The following is a 16249-nucleotide window of genomic DNA, read 5'->3' on the forward strand; positions in this document are numbered from 1 at the left end:
CTCATATAAATATATTTACATATGTACATTCCAGTCTTTGGACCTCTATAAATACCCTTTGTCACCTAGTTCTTTCCTCTATTTCCTTTTACTTTCCTCTTATCCCACTATCATGCTCAGCCTTCATTTGGGTTTCAGTAATTTCTCTCGGTTACCTTGCCCTTGCTGAATCCCTACCAGGCCACTCACACATTCCTTGCTACTGATTTTGGATCACTTATTGCTCCCCTGTCCCTGAGTTGGTCAGCACCACCTCCTTGCCCCCTCCTCCCCCTCTCCCGTGTCCCCCCAGAACCATTGGTCCTATTGTTTTCTCCTCCATACTATTCATCCAGTCTATCTTATTTAGATAGGCGATTAGTGAGAACATAGCTGTGACAATGAAAAAGGAAACCAATTACCCATAGAAGAATAAATTAATTAAAAGAAAAAATTTTAAAAAGAAAGAAAAACCTGTAAATAGATCAAGGTCTGATTTTTGATCTCTAGGTGTGTCCTTCAGTCAGGTCCAAGGGGGTACCTTGCTTTGGCCCGAGAGTCTGTCCTTTGTACTCCCTGGGGGCTCCCTGCTTTGCTGCACGCTTTTAGTGGTTTGCCTCAGTGTCACAAGGTCAGTCTAGGCCAGTCCCGGCCCTAAGTCTCCAGTGTTGTCCCCCTTAGGGCCCTGAGACATCAGTGTGTCTCTTAGTGGGATCAATCATATTGTCCACTCTCTCTTCCTCCCCCTTCTTTGCTCCCATTTGCTCTGATCGAACATGCCCCTCTCCCCTAGCTGCAGCTTCAGTGCCTTCCTCTCAAGTATATTCTTCTGGGATGAGGAGCAGTTGTCCATGTAGCTGGTATGGGGGCAAGTTATAAATTCTCAAACACTCAGGGATGGATCTTGTTAACTTTGGAATTGCCTGTATTTGGCAACTATTAAAAGGTACGACTGAAAAAGTGGAACAAAGCTGGAGGACTTACACTCCCAGATATCAAGATCTACAGTAACTGGTATGCTTATCATATACTAGTGGTCTAGTACTATGCAGGGGTGCCCAATACGTTGATCACGATCTGCTAGTCGATCACAAATGTAGTGTGGATAGATCGCATGGCATTAAAAAAATAGATGTAAGTCTACCATCAATCCCGTCATAATTGATCTACAACGCGGTCAATCAGATGCAGTCTTAGGTGCCAAGCGCATGCGAAAACAACTGCGCTAAGTGCAGCAAAACTGACAAGCTAAGTTATCGCCAATTTTTAGACCTTGTTTTTTTTTTCTTAAACGTAAGAAAGGGAATTAAAATGAGTGGGGGAGCTGGACCAAGTAAGAAGACAAAAACGTATCACTTTCATATGGAATGGGAGATTTTGACACTACAAGCCGACATTCAGCTGAAGTCCAGAGCGCATGAACAGTTCTGAAACTTATTTGCAGAGGGTAAGCACCCAAACATGAGAAAATGTGCTACCTCCTTGACCGCATTATTCGGCTCTACTTATTTATGTGAGTCAGTCTTTTCCACGTAAAGATCATGAAGTGCAACTACCGTTCCACCATGACTGATGATCATTTGGAGGTGTGCTTGACAGCAGCTGCTGTCCAGACTGTACATCCCTGGCTCATTCCATTCAGTGCAAGTCATCAGAGTAAACTCAGGTCATGACAAAAAATGTACATAGTTATTTGTGTTTATGCAATATGGACTCATGCGGTTATGCAAGGTACATAAGCATACATTGTACATATAAAGAACTCAATGCATTTATGAATATAATAAAAATATGTTTTGCATTTTTGTAGTTGGTAGATCATTTTAACTTGATCATTTTATAAGTTGCTCAAATGCTGAAAAAGTGTGAGGACCCCTGTACTACAGTAACTAGGTCAGTGTGGAATTGTTGCAAGGATGGACAAACTGTGCAATGAGTAATAGATCGACACTATACAGTCACTTGGTTAAAGCAACACTAATGGATTCATTCAGATCTATACTATATACATAACTTTTAAACATCAATAGGAAAGACGCACAGAACAGACAGATCACAAACAATATTTAAATGACCAATAAGTATTTTAAAAGGCTGTCAAGGTCATTAGTCATTAGGGAAATTGTAGAATTTAATGGTAAAAGGCTAAATGATTTTCCTTCCCCTAAATCAGAAATAAGGCAAGAATGTGTACTCCAACTTTTATTCAACGTTATACTGGTGGTTCCAACCAGTGTGCAGTAAGACAAGAAAAGCAAATAAAGGACATGCAGATTGGAAAAGAAGTAAATCTATATTTACAGACAATGTAACATGATCATCATGTGCATCGAAAGGGCTAAGGAACTTAGGAGAAAGCTACTTGAACTTAATAAGTAAATTCAGCAATGTTGTAGGATTTAAGATCAGAATTCCAAAGTCAAAATTTCTAAATACTAGCAATGAACAAATGGAGAATTAGATTTAAAATATAATTTCATTTATAATCCAAAAGTATTAAATACTTAGAGTTAGGTTTAACAAAATGTCTGCAAAGATCCTTACAAGGAAATGTCTAAATGTCTTGGGAAAATGGAATTAAAGAATAATGGACTTTTTCACAAGCTTTTTGAAACCCCTTATACATTGACAAACACAAAACATTAAAGAAATTAAAGATATAAACAGAAATAGAGCTATACCGTGTTCATGGATTGGAATGTAATATTGTTACAGATGCCAGTTTGCCATATAGATCTATAGATTTGTGATGGTTTTAATCCCTTGTGCAAATTTTCTTTAATTGAGATGTTGGCTTTAAAGTTAAATGGAAATGTAAATAATCCAGAATAACCAAAGCAGCTTTTACAAAGAATGGCGGGGTTGGGAGGCTTCCATTACTCGAGTTCAAGGATCTACTATAAAGCTACAGTATATGTGGAGAACAGTTGCCTCTCTAGATTAGTGAGTGGAGTAGGCTCGAGTTCAGAAGTAGACTCCTAACAAAGGCAATTTAATGGGGAAAGGAACATTTTTTCCAAAAACTATTCTAGAACAACTCAGTCTCCATGTAGAGAAGACAAAAAAAGAACCTTACATTACATACAGAATTTTAACCTGAAAAGGATCATAGGCTTAAACATTTGATAGTTAAAATTATGTAGCCTCTGGATAAAAATAGCAGTGTCTTTTGTGAACTTGGGGTCAGAAAAGATCTCTTTGGACACAAAAGCAGAACTTGTTCACAAAAGGGGTGAAAATCAAATGAATTTGATCAAACTTGATTTTATTTTTTTTAGTGGAGCGTGGTCATACAGAGGTTTAAGCATTGGCTGCTAGTGGAAGGTTGGTGGCTGAAATTCCCCAGCTGTTCTTAGAGAGAAAGTGAGACTGGCAGCTCTCATAAAGCCTTACCTTTTCAGCCATCAGCAGAGCAGACCACTCTACCTCAGAGGGCACGATGAGCCAAATTGACTCAGGCCATGGGTTTGGGGTCTTTTGTTTATAAAACAAAAAGGAATTACCAAAAAATGGGAGAAACTAGTTATCATATATACTCAAGTATAAGCCAACCTGAAATTTTCAAGCTCAAATTTTTCGGATTGGCTTAGGCTGTGTGTGTGTGTGTGTGTGTGTGTGTGTGTGTGTGTGTGTGTGTGTGTGTGTGTTAAAGGACTTGTCTTCAGCATATGTAAACCACTCTCAAGTTTAATTGTAAGAAGACAAGCTGACCATTTTTTCCCCTCAAACGTTGTGTTGTGACTTGAGTGGGGTTTACATAGCAGATGGTCTTTTCTGCTTTCAAAAACTTAGTTTATTAAGCTCCCCCTGGTTTGCCCTGCTTCTTTCCCCTCATCTCGCTCTTGTAGCATATTTCCTTCTCTTTCACTCAAGTTAACCCCTTGAGTTAACTAGCCTACTGCTCTCTCTTCCTTCTTTTTCCTACCCACCCCTGGTAGCCAATCAAAGTCTGTTTCTTTTGGTAAAGCAAGCATTTTTTTAATGGGTTAAGAGTTGGAAAAGGAAGGGTGCTAATGTCAAGCACATGAAAAGATGCTCATCAATGGCCATTGAGAAAATTCAAATGAAAATCATACTGAGATTATGATACATACCCACTAAAATAGCTAAAACTAAGAAGACTGGCAATATTAAGTTTTGACTTGGATTACAGAGAGACTGTGTGATACAAATGGTTAAGGGCTTGACTCCCAACCCAAAGGTTGGCAGGTCCAGCCCACCCATTGATGCCTCAAAGTGTGGCCTGGTGATGGGATTCAGAAAGGTTACAGCCTTACAAACCCTCTGACTCTGTGCCAGCTAACAGCCAGATGTGGAGCAACTGGAATGTTTGCGCACTTGTAACGGGAATGTAAAATGGTAGAACTCTGGAACATGTTGTCAATTTCTTACAGTTAAATAAAAGCTCTCGCCATCCTGAAAAAGCCCATTGATGTTCCGTCAATGCTGACTCATAGTGACCCACCCTATAGGTAGAGCAGAACTGCCGATAGGGTTTCTAAGGCAAACTACCACCTCTTTCTGCCATGATAGGTCTGGCATGTTCAAGGTGATTGCCCACTGTGACACCAGAGCTCCTAGCCCTCTTTCCTTAGATATTTACCCAACAGAACTGGAATTGTGTTCACACAAAGGCTAACACATGAATTGCTCCTGAAAGTTTTTTTTTTAATTAACACAATCCATACATACATCCATTGTGTCAAACACATTTATATATTTGTTGCCCTCTTCATTCTCAAAACATTTGCTTTCTACTTGAGCCTTTGGTATCAGCTCCTCATTTTTCCCTGGCAGCTTTATTCATAATACTTCAAGCCCAGCAGCAGGACCAATGCCGAGCAACAGAAGAAAGGCTAAAGAAAATGTAAACTGTAGAACGAAATATTCCATCATAAAAAAGCAACAAACTCCTGATGCGTACCACAAATGGATAACTTCTAAGTCATTGTGTTGAGTGAAAGAAGCCAGACACAAAAGAGCACACACTGTGATCCCACTTATTTATACAATTTTAGAAACTACAGACCCCAGAAAGCACAGACCCGCAGCAAGAGGTGGAGGGGGCAGGACTAAGGACAGAGAAGAAAACTCGGTGAAGGAGAGAAATGCTGTTGTATGTAGTGTGTTGGCAGGTATAGACATTTGTCAAAACTCAATGTCAAAAATGTGGCTCTTACATTATGGGGCTATTGCTCTTAAATTTTGGTTTTTGCTTGTGAATGAGGTCCTGTGGGCAGAGTAGAGCACTTGTTTTACATCCAGCAATCCATGCACATTTGTTTCACCTCACCCATTGCAACCTCCTCAGTGTACCAGCGCTGACCCACTGCCCCTGTCTGTGTTTCCTGTTCCCATCCCTCTGTTCCAAACCCTCTGAACTTTGTCTGGGTAAGCGCCATTTGGAATTCTGTTGCAGACCTGTAGGGTGACTAAAGGCCATAGTTTGGAGGGTTCTACTAGTTTCTTAATTGACCAGCAAGCCTGCTTTCTCTTTTGATTTTGGGGTTTTGTTCCACTTTTTATTTCCCACTCTCTCCAGGACCTTCCAGTATGATCCTTAACGTCGGTAGTTCAAACCTACCAGTCACTTCAAGGGAGAAAGATGAGGCTGTCTGCTCATGTAAAGACGTACAGCTTCAAAGCCCCTATACTGCTGTGAGTTGGTATCACTCAGTGGCAGTAGGTTTGGTTTTAGTGTGACCCAAAGGAGCCATGGAGGTATGGTGACTAAGTGCTTGGCTGTGACCCAAAAGGTTCTGGCAGTTGGTCGGCTCCGATGGTAATCTGTTCCCATAACACTTGAAGCTGTGGAGTTCCCGCCAACATCAAGTGGGGTGAGGCCGGTGCCAAATATGTCGTGGAGTCCACTGGTGTCTTCACCACCCTAGAGCAGGCCGGGACTCACTTGAAGGGCGGTGCCAAAAGGGTGATCATCTCTGCCCCTTCTGCCGATGCCCCATGTTTGTGATGGGCGTGAACCACGAGAAGTAGGACAACTCCCTCAAGACTGTCAGCAATGCCTCCTGCACCACCAACTGCTTGGGCCCCCTCTGGCCAAGGTCATCCATGACAACATTGGCATCGTGGAGGACTCATGACCACACAGTCCATGCCATCACTGCCACCCAAAAGACCGTGGACGGCCCCTCTGGGAAACTCTGGCATGATGGCCATGGGGCTGCCCAGAACATCATCCCCACATCTATTGGCGCTGCCAAGGCTGTGGGCGAGGTTATCCCAGATGGGAAACTGACTGGCATGGCCTTCCGTGTCCCCACCCCCAATGTGTCCGATACGGATCTCACCTGCCATCTGGAGAATACCATGACATCAAGAAGGTGGTGAAGCAGGCAGTGATGGTCACCTAAAGGGCATCCTGGACTACACTGAGGACCAGGTTGTCTTCCTGTAACTTCAACAGTGACACCCACTCTTCCACCTTTGATGCTGGTGCTGGCATTGCTCTCAACCACCACTTTGTCAAGCTCATTTCCTTGTATGACAATGAATTTGGCTATAGCAACAGGGTGGTGGACCTCATGGTCCACATGGCCTCCAAGGAGTAAGAGCCCCCCTGGACCAGCAGCCCCAGCAACAGCACTAGAGGAAGAGAGGCCCTCAGCTGCTGGGGAGTCTTTGCCCCTAATTCAATCCCCCAACACACTGAGAATATTCCATCCAGACCCCCTGAAGGGGCTTAGAGAACCCGACCTTGTTATGTACCATCAATAAAGTACACTGTACCCAGAAACAAAACTTGAAGTTGTGGCAACTTTATGACCCCCATTTCTGTCTGTCCTATAAGGTTGCTATCTGTCAGAATGGACTCTGCGGCAGGGGTTTAGTGAGGCCCAGGACAGGATAGTGGATGTAGCATTTTAAATTGTGACCACCACTTCTGCCCTAGTCGGCAGGAACAGTCTAAGCCCGAGCCACCAGTGAGCACACTGAGCAAGACTGCTGGCCACAGGGTTGGCTGCTGTGCACCCAGCCCAGGTCTCCACAGGAATCTTGGGAAATCAAAATAAGGCACAGGCAGGTGTGTTGTGAGACACCACACTGTAATTGCTCATGTAAACTCTGAATCAAATAGATCACATCAAATCAAACACCCATTGATCTGAAATGGTCTATGTTTAAAGATAAGTTGGCAAGCATCTGAAAAAAAAATTCACATAATGACAACAAATCTAAATGCTCCAAAGGACCTTGTCTAGTTAAACAGCACCAGGAAATAACTGCTCTTTAAATTATCTGATGACCATTTAACTCGAGACTTCTTCTGGATGGACTGCTGCTTAGTGTTGCAGACACGTGTCTCTTGGCTATGACCGTTTTCTGTTTCAAGAGGACTGACAGGGTTTACTGTAAATGAGCACCCAGGAGACATTTCTTCATTGCTTTGTATCTCGCTAATACAGTTGGAAGAAGATGAAGAATGAAAAATTTCCATGGGCTTTAGGGGAAAAATTAGAGAAAATTGTCCCCCAATTTCTTAAAGTTAAGGGAGCAACTCTGGGATAGAATTGATTATCGGGCGATTGTAAGCAGACAGTGCTGTGGGGAGAGTATGGTGGTCGCACCACCCCATTATATTTGGCAGCGAGAATGCTCCGTGCCTCACAGTGGAGCTGTGGGAAACCACAGCAGAGATGAAGTTCAACTGCTGGGGACCTAGTGCCACACCAGTGGATTGTTCACTCTGTGATAAAAAGGGAAGATATGATAGACTGGGTTGTCTTCATCACCTGCATCCAGTGGTACAGTAGAAGGATAGAGAAGCAATCTCGGGAATTGCACAGCTCGTTCTCAATGGACAAAGTACCTGATCCTACTCAAGCTTGTAACTGCTCCAGTAGCCAGTGATTGGTCATCAGTCAGAGAGAGAAAAGGAAAACTAATTTCTAGGAGAAAGACAAATCTAAGGAGTGGTTTGTAGGAATTCAACTAAGTTTGGAATTCACTGCAAAATGTCGAGCTACAAGACAAGTGTCAAGATGGGACTTTTTTAAATGTCATCTTTCTGTAGCTTAGTTATTTTCAGAATTAAATGCACAAGTTATACCAATGATAGTGCTAGTCCCAAACCTCAGTCTGTGAAAGTAGTGATTTGCACTCTACGGTTCTCTTGCTACTTCCATGCCTTTAAGTTCAGTTGCTGTCACTTGGAGTTCTCAGCTAGGGTGTGGTTTGAACTTCCTCAACTTGACCAGAAAAACTAATTCAAGGGGGAAAGTAAGGCTATTGTAATAATGAGAAGAAAAGCACCAGTTAATGATGCTTGAAACATTCCTCACCTGTGTGGCCAACCAGTTTGCCAGTGTATAGGTCTAACAATATTGGGAAATGATCCAGTATAGGAAAAATCAGGATGTGGTTCCTGTGGGATAAACCACAATGTAAACCATATGCTACATATGCTTTTTAGAATTTGTTCATAAAAACTGTTAATGTGGAAAAAAAAAATTGTGAGCTTTGACAAGCGGTTCTCAACTGGAATGATTGCCCCTCCCGCCCAGGAGACGTTTGGCCATGTCCAGAGGGGTTTTTGACTGCCATACAGACTTGAGGAGTGGGTGCTGCGAACTCCCAATAGGCACAGACCAGTGATACCGTTTAACATCCAACAATGCACAAGACAATTCCTACAGCAAAGAATCAGCACCAGAGACCAATAGTACTGAGGTTCGGAAACCCAGACAAAGGGAACTACCTGAACTTCTGACTACTCTAGCCCTTATGGAATTGCACGGCACACAATATTTACACTCATACTTTTCAGCAATGGAAACAAATACTTGTGTATAAGCCAAGGTTTTCAGCACATTTTTAATGCAGTTTTTGTGGTAAAATTAGGTGCATTGGCTGATATTCTGGTCAGCTTATACTCTAGTATATACAGTATGTGCTTGTAAAAAAAATAAGGCAGTACATAACAATATTATTTATGAAGTGAAAGGCCAGTAGAATCAGTATGCAAACTAATAGTTACTAATTTGTGGTGAATTTTTGTAAATAGGAATTAGATAAAGTAACTTTTAAAATGCTTTTTAAAAAAATAAAATGTTCTTTAGATCACATAAAGGATAAAGAAATAATGTGTTTGAGTGCAAATGGAGCCACACGGGAGAGGCTTGGGTTGTTGCACGAGGATGCAGGCAGTGAGGAGGTGGGTCCATGACGGGGACGTGGGGAGACGCCAGTGGTGCCAGCCAGGAGTTAGGAGCGAGTGGGCAGATAGTAGTGTAGTGAGATATTTGTTTAAAATTACCTTGGCTTTCTGAATCTCTTCAATTATGTATCTTCAGGAAGAAATTAAAAACTATTAGGTTAACAGTGTATTGGGGAGCAGTTGAATCCAGTGCTTTTACTTCAGTTTTCTTTATCCAGCTTAAACCTGCATTGGAATGCTGAGGAAAATTTATAATTATTGTCATGCTCCGACATAATTGTTGACAGATTTGTAGACTTAATTGACTCTGACAAATGTTTACGAGTTAGAACAAATGTTTCTGATTGTTTGTCAGAACCTGCACATATAAACCACTTAAAATTCCTGGCGGATAGATTTTAAATGATTAACTGAAGCAAATGATTTAAGCACATAATTCACTTTTGCTGAGAAGGTCGTCCTAAGAAAGCTGCTCATTTCCTGGCACCATTTCAGCTGACTCAATTGAAATGCATTCCTTACAGGAAACAAGGATGCTGGGCTTCTTCTCACAGATCCTTTGGCTGTGTTACCAGGAGGGACCAGGCTCTGGAGAAGAACATCATGCCTGGGAGGGTAGAGGGTCAGCGCCAAAGAGGAAGATCCTCAGTGAGGTCACACAATAGGCACAATTGCAAGAATGGCAGTGTTTTGATGTGTTGTGTATGAATTGGAACCGACTGGGAGCAGCTGACAACAGGAATGTTGATTTTCTTTTCTACGTTTCAACATAGGCCAGTACTTCACAAAATTTGAATTTTGAGATCATAAATATCCCTTTCTGAATAGAGGGAAAATATAGTATATTAATACTAAAATAAATGTTACTAATCCTATGTGTTTCCAGAAAAGATTGGCTGTGATGATTGAAAAATTATGTCTTACTTGTCTCCTTGTTCTCCCAAACCCCAGCCTTTCACTCAAATTATGAAAATCAGTTTGGCTCCTTAATATATGCAAGTCGTGTGTGTGTGTGTGTGTGTGTGTGTGTGTGTGTTTTTAGAGGCTTATTGAGGCAATCTGTAGAGTAGCAGTATCTTTAAGAAAGGTAAGAGTCTGTGGTCTTTGGCAGCATATTAGAGCCAGATTTGAATAGCAGAAAAAAGGTTGCTGGCTCATGGAAGGCTCCAAAATGCAGGCAAATTCTTCCAACACTTTTTAAAAGCTGTCTTGGGATATCATTTGCAGCAACAATACATTAAGTGCAAAAACATGGGTATACGCATAAAACATCTGGCCACTTTTTTCTATTTTCACTTAACTTTTTTTTTTTCAATTTTGGCAAAAATATACACAATAGAACATAAACCCATTCATCAAATCTCTGCACATAGGAGTGTACATCAGAAAGTGTTCCAGTTTATATATGCATGAGTTTGTTCCAAACAAAAACGTGTTTAAACATGTCCTGTGATCAGTGAATGCCTGCAGACAAGTTCTCTCAATAATATACTTGTCTTTGTCTCATTAGGTGGTTTTCAAAAATAAAAAATACTTTTTGTGCCATGGGAAAAATTATTTTTGAGATCAGGATTGTTTTTAAAAATATAAAGCAAAACTGAAGTGAACATTTTCCCTAATAATTGAAGCTTTGCAAAAGTTTCTGGTAATGCTGCCCTACTTCAAACAATGGTTAATGGGTAGCTCAAGCATCTTAGGGAAGGTTGAAAAGTCTTCAAAGATGAGCCAAGAGAAAGAAGATCATCAACCTCAACAAATAAAAAAACTAGGGCTGAGGTCCAGGCGCTGGTGGAAGAAGACTGTAGAATTACTGTAGGCCCTATAGTTCTGGAAGTTGAGAGGTCACATGCTTTGACCCTTTCAATTTTAAGCAAACATTTTGGTCTTAGCAAGCTTTCAGCTGGATGGGTGTCAAAAATGTTCGAAAATAGACTAGTTTATGAGCAGATCTTTCCATCAATTTTTGATCAAGATCAAAGCTAACAAAGATATTTTTATGGGGGGAAAATGTACCAATATGAACTGGAGAGCAAGGTTCAGTCAAAACATCTGTACCTGGAGGATCAGCTCAGTTCAACACGGGTGAGTCAGCTCAGATTGGTATAGTGCTTTTTTTATTGTCTTGCAAAAGGGAAAAGGTAACCTTGATAGATTTTCTTAAAGGACACAGACCAAAGGGCCTATTAGGAAGAACTTTCGAGAAAAGGACAAAAAAAGCCAGGGAATATTTTTTCCCCCATCGCCACAGTGCACTTATTTTTCAAGAGTAGCATGGACTCGCCTCTGAGAATTTTTATGGGAGGCTTTATCGCACCCACTCTACAGCCTTGATTATGTCTCTTCGGACGTCTTCTTGTTCCAGAAATTTAAAACGTGTTCATGAACGTGATTTGAGTCCCTTGATGATGCCAGGCTGTTGTCCTGCCGTGTGTGAATCAAATCACAGAGGCCTTCTGGGAAGCACCACCTTCACAAGGGTACAGACCTCGGATGGAAGATACGCTGGAAAGCAGAAGTAGCTGCACATTTTTAACAGAAGATGGTTTTGTGGAGGGCGGGCGGGGTGGAGAGGGGGAACTGATTACAGCGATCTACATGTGACCTCTCTGGGGGACAGACAACAGAAAAGTGGGTTATGGGAGACGTCGGACGGTGCAAGATATGACAAAATAATAATTTATAAATTATCAAGGGCTCATGAGGGAGAGGGGAGCGGGGAGGGAGGGGAAAAATGAGGAGCTGATGCCAGGGGCTTAAGTGGAGAGCAAATGTTTTGAGAATGATGAGGGCAGCGAATGTACAAATGTGCTTGAAACAATTGATGTGTGTATGGATTGTAATAAGAGTTGTATGAGCCCCCAATAAAATGATTTAAAAAGAATATGTTTTTATATTTTGGTAGCAATATTTTTAATGCCTTACAATTCCTTCACATTGGCTCCATTCTTCATTCTGCATCACTTTCTTGCTATTTTCACCTACGTTTCACCACCATTAACTTAGACTCACAACTCTACCCCCCCCCCCAAGTTTCTCTATTCTTTTGCATCACTATTACTAATTTCACTGCTTAACAGATCATTCTTTAAAAGAGAGCAATACTCTTGACAAATGTTCTTTATTGATTGAGGTCAACGATTGTTTAGTTTAAAGATAATTTCAGGGAATAATCTTAGTTTATCCTGTGAAGATTTTATCAGGACATTAGATTTTGGGATTCCTCCAGTCTCAATTGGATCCAATAAATCTGCATTCTGTAAAGGTTTGGAATTTTGTTCCACATACATTTTTCCTTGTTCAGGATTCATCTATTGCTTCCTTTATCAAAAAGTTCAGTATTGCTAACCAGGCATCACCCACTTCTGGGCAAATGGCTAAAGAGGCGCGGAGGCAGTTAGACCTGTTTACAGTTCCTTTTCTGATTCCTGCTCTCCTTTCTCTGCTGCTCCAGGCAAGCCTGGGCCAATTCTGTATCTTGGATGGCACGTGGAACAGTAACCCTACAATTAGTATATTTTAGGCCAGTTGACTGGACAGTCTCAGGAAGCCATGACCTTGAATCTTTGAACCAGTAGACTAATCCTGTGAGGTGACTGGATGTACTTAAGTAGTATCAGCAACTTTAGCCTATTTTTATTGTGGTTGTTACAAAGTTAATTCATTTTGTAAAATTATCGTAAGATAATTGCCATTTTGTCCCTTTTTTGGTGTGATGTCAGCTACACTCATCACATTGTACAACTAATCTTATGCCTATTTTCCCATCTCCATAAATATAAACCCATTACTTCCCTAACAATTTTTCTTCTCTCCTTTCCCTCTTCTGCCCCACATTCAGAAAACTAACACTACCATAGAGTTGGTTCTGACTCATAGTCACCCCACAGGGTAAAATAGAACTCACTGCTCCTTAGAGTTTCTGAGGCTGTAAGTCTTGTTAGGAGTAGAAAATATCATCTTCCCGAGGAGTGGCTGCTGGCTTCAAACTGCTGGCCTGTGGTGAGCCACCCAGTCCTACCCCATACGCCACCAGGACTCCTTTCTCTCCCCGTCCCCCATGTAACACTAGTAGGTAGCCATTGTTCTCTCTCTATTTACTTATTCTGCCTTTTTATGTAGGCAAGGTTAAAAATATTTGTCCTTTTATGATTGACATGTCACTCAGCATGCCCTTGAAACCATGCTATGTTGTAGCATATGTATATCAAGACTTTAATTCTCTTTACACCTGAGCAGTAAGTAGTCTTATCTATAAGGACTGCATTTTGTTTCTCCGTCCCTCCATTGGTGGACACTTGGGTGTTTCCATCTTTTGGCCACACACTGCAATGACCATTGGTGTCCCGAGTTTGCTCATAGCCCTGCTTTCTTTTGGGTATGCACCTAGTGGGGATGTTGCTGGGGATCTGGTGATTTTGTTTGAGGAACTACTGAACTGGTTTCCACAGTAGTTGTACGACTACATTCCCACAGCAGTGAGTGAGGATTCAGACCATTCTGTCTTATGAATTCCTCACAAGGGTACAAACTACTCCAACACCCCTTCACATAGGACGATATCTGTACTCTTTGTCCTTAGGCCTCTCCAGTATACAAACCCATTGCCTTCTAGTTGGATCTAACAACAGCAATTCTGTAGGACAGAGAATTATGCCTGTACCGTAATTCACATGCATATGAAGTGATTGACAGTACTATGCCTTGGGGCCTGTTTACTTTAGTCCTCTTTACTCTTCAACACTTTAAGGAGGTCTTGTGCTGCCGATTTACCCCCAACCAGTGATTTCTTGACTGCTGTTCTATGAACATTGATGTTGGTCAGGGAGGGCGAGTCTTTGTTTTATGTACTTTGGAAATATTAAGAGAGACCAGCCCCTGCGGGGGAGAAACATCATGCTTGGTAAAGTAGAGGGGTAGCAAAAAAGATGAAAACCCTGGGCATGATGGGTTGATAATAATGTTTGCAGTAATAGTGTAAGACGGCAATAGTGAGGAAGGAAGACACAAGACGGGCCAGGGTTTCCTTCTGTTAAACATGAGGTTGGAACGTATGTTACACATTATGCGCCAGTCTGAACCAACCCGATGGCACCAAACAGCATTTTCTACATGAGAAAATGGATACATGAAGTTAAATAATTTGCCTGAGGACTGAAGCACACAGCTAGACACGCATGCCCAGTGTTGACCATCATGTTTAACCCATTACATCCCCAAGTCCACACACTGCTCAACTTCCCACTTCTCCAAGACTAAACACTGCAAGTTAGATTAATGTATCTCAAACGTTTTCTACTTCATAAATACCAACAAATTTTGATTATGTAAATGTTAGTAAGGGAAATAAATGGTGCTTTTTCTCCATTGAACTTTCCTTTTGAATCATAGGCCTAGGCAACAGTGTGATAATAGCTAGAGTGATGTACTAATAGGGCAAAGTGAACCCTTGATATATTTCCTTCACAAGCATGAACATGTAGTTCTTGCTGGAGAGGAGGAAAAGCTACGGATATTGGGGGTGGGATGGGGGGGAGGGTGTCTCAGGAAAGAAAATACTCGCTGGCAAATGCCCTTACCCTTGTGAGTAGTTCTGCTGGACCTATGCTGGGATGGGTTTGTCTCCCCTGCGTGAACAAAGAAGTGTTTCCTGGCTTGAGTTCTGGACTCTTCCTCATTGGCTCTAAGTAATGTCAGGTCTTAATGTTATGATTCCTGATAAGTCAAACACCTGTGGATCCTACTGATGCCTTGAGGGACTGAGAGTATAATATAGCCATTATATCCATTGATTACCCCTATGGAGAGTACTGCAATTCAGAAAAACATTTCCCTGTCGTACCTAAGAAGAAACATGTCGCCCTGCTGACCTCCCCAGGAGGCTTAGCCTGGTGGATCCCAGAGTTAAGCCAACTGAATTTGAATTCCACTTACTTAACTCCTTATCCTTGGGAGATGGCTTAGCCCTACTGAGCAATGTAGTAGGTGCAACCCCTTTCATAGGTGGCTCTGTGGGTCAGGTGAGACAGTGTAGAAATGTGGTTGGGCCTGACATTTGGTGGTTGTTTCCAAAGTTCCCCAAGCAAACCCAGCACAGCAAGCCTGTCACTGCATTCCGCTTAGTGATTCTGCATCTTTCCCCCTTCTTCCTTTAATGAATTTCAGAGCTTTTCCTACATAACTACATGTGAATTAACTAATTGTTAATAAAATGTCCACAGCCAGTGTTTCTTGTTTCATGCATTCTTGGAAAGTTGCATGGCTGTCAGGATTTTGAAAGTTGAATCATGAGTTGCAAGCCCTCATTTAAAAGGACCCTTTGGTGAGTTTGGCTTTTCTTGAAACAAAACATACCAATAATGGCTTCCACATTTACCTTCTGCATCCTCCCTCCTTTCTCCTGACTGGTTTGCTCATTCCGATCAGCCTCCTGGTAATTGATGTCCATCCGAGAAATTCCTACAGATGTTCCAGCCTCTGCCCAGCCTGTGTTTCCTAAACACTGCATCAATGTTGACTTTTGAGCAGCTGATTAACACAGACTGAATTGACCAGCTCTAGTTCTTTGGTCTGGCACACTCTCCTGGGTAATTCACATGACTTGGCATTTACTTGGGGACACCTAGGCCGTCTATCTTTGCCTCAGAGGATTAAGTAACGGTTTGGAGCTAACTTAAAACTTTTTCCCTCCTTCTAAGTTGAGCACTGAACATCTTTAATCAATCTGGACTCTTCCTTAGAAATGTATTTCTCAATAAGCTTAGTCCCAAGGGTACTTTTGTGTACAAGCACATTCTTTTTTGTTCTACCATAACAAATGCATTTGAAGACTGTAATAGCTTTGATAAAAACATGATCAAACAGGAAGGCATGCCCATTAGAAACAGGTCCATTTGATACTAATCCATGCCCAAAGCATAAATAAGGCTTTATTAAATACCAGTCAGCATTGAGAAAATGTTTAGTATGTTTGAAAACAAAATGTCCTGATTCAACAGCGAATCCTGAGGCATCCTCTTTTTAATATTTATAGGAAGAACCTGAGGTGTTCATATAAATCATTTCCAGTGGCAATTAATTTATAGGGGGAAATGGGAA

The 16249-nt window shown here is 41.5% G+C and overlaps 1 protein-coding gene and 1 pseudogene across 1 annotated transcript in view; both read left to right on the forward strand.

Annotated features, from left to right (window-relative positions):
• Positions 1-16249, forward strand: part of MICOS10 (mitochondrial contact site and cristae organizing system subunit 10) — a 47632-nt gene that overhangs the window by 15372 nt on the left and 16011 nt on the right. The gene's annotated exons all lie outside the window — the stretch shown is intronic.
• LOC142428810 (speedy protein A pseudogene) lies at positions 5695-7848 on the forward strand (annotated as a pseudogene).

Source organism: Tenrec ecaudatus, chromosome 1 (genome assembly GCF_050624435.1).
Source record: "Tenrec ecaudatus isolate mTenEca1 chromosome 1, mTenEca1.hap1, whole genome shotgun sequence".
In the NCBI taxonomy this organism is placed as follows: Eukaryota; Metazoa; Chordata; class Mammalia; order Afrosoricida; family Tenrecidae; genus Tenrec; species Tenrec ecaudatus.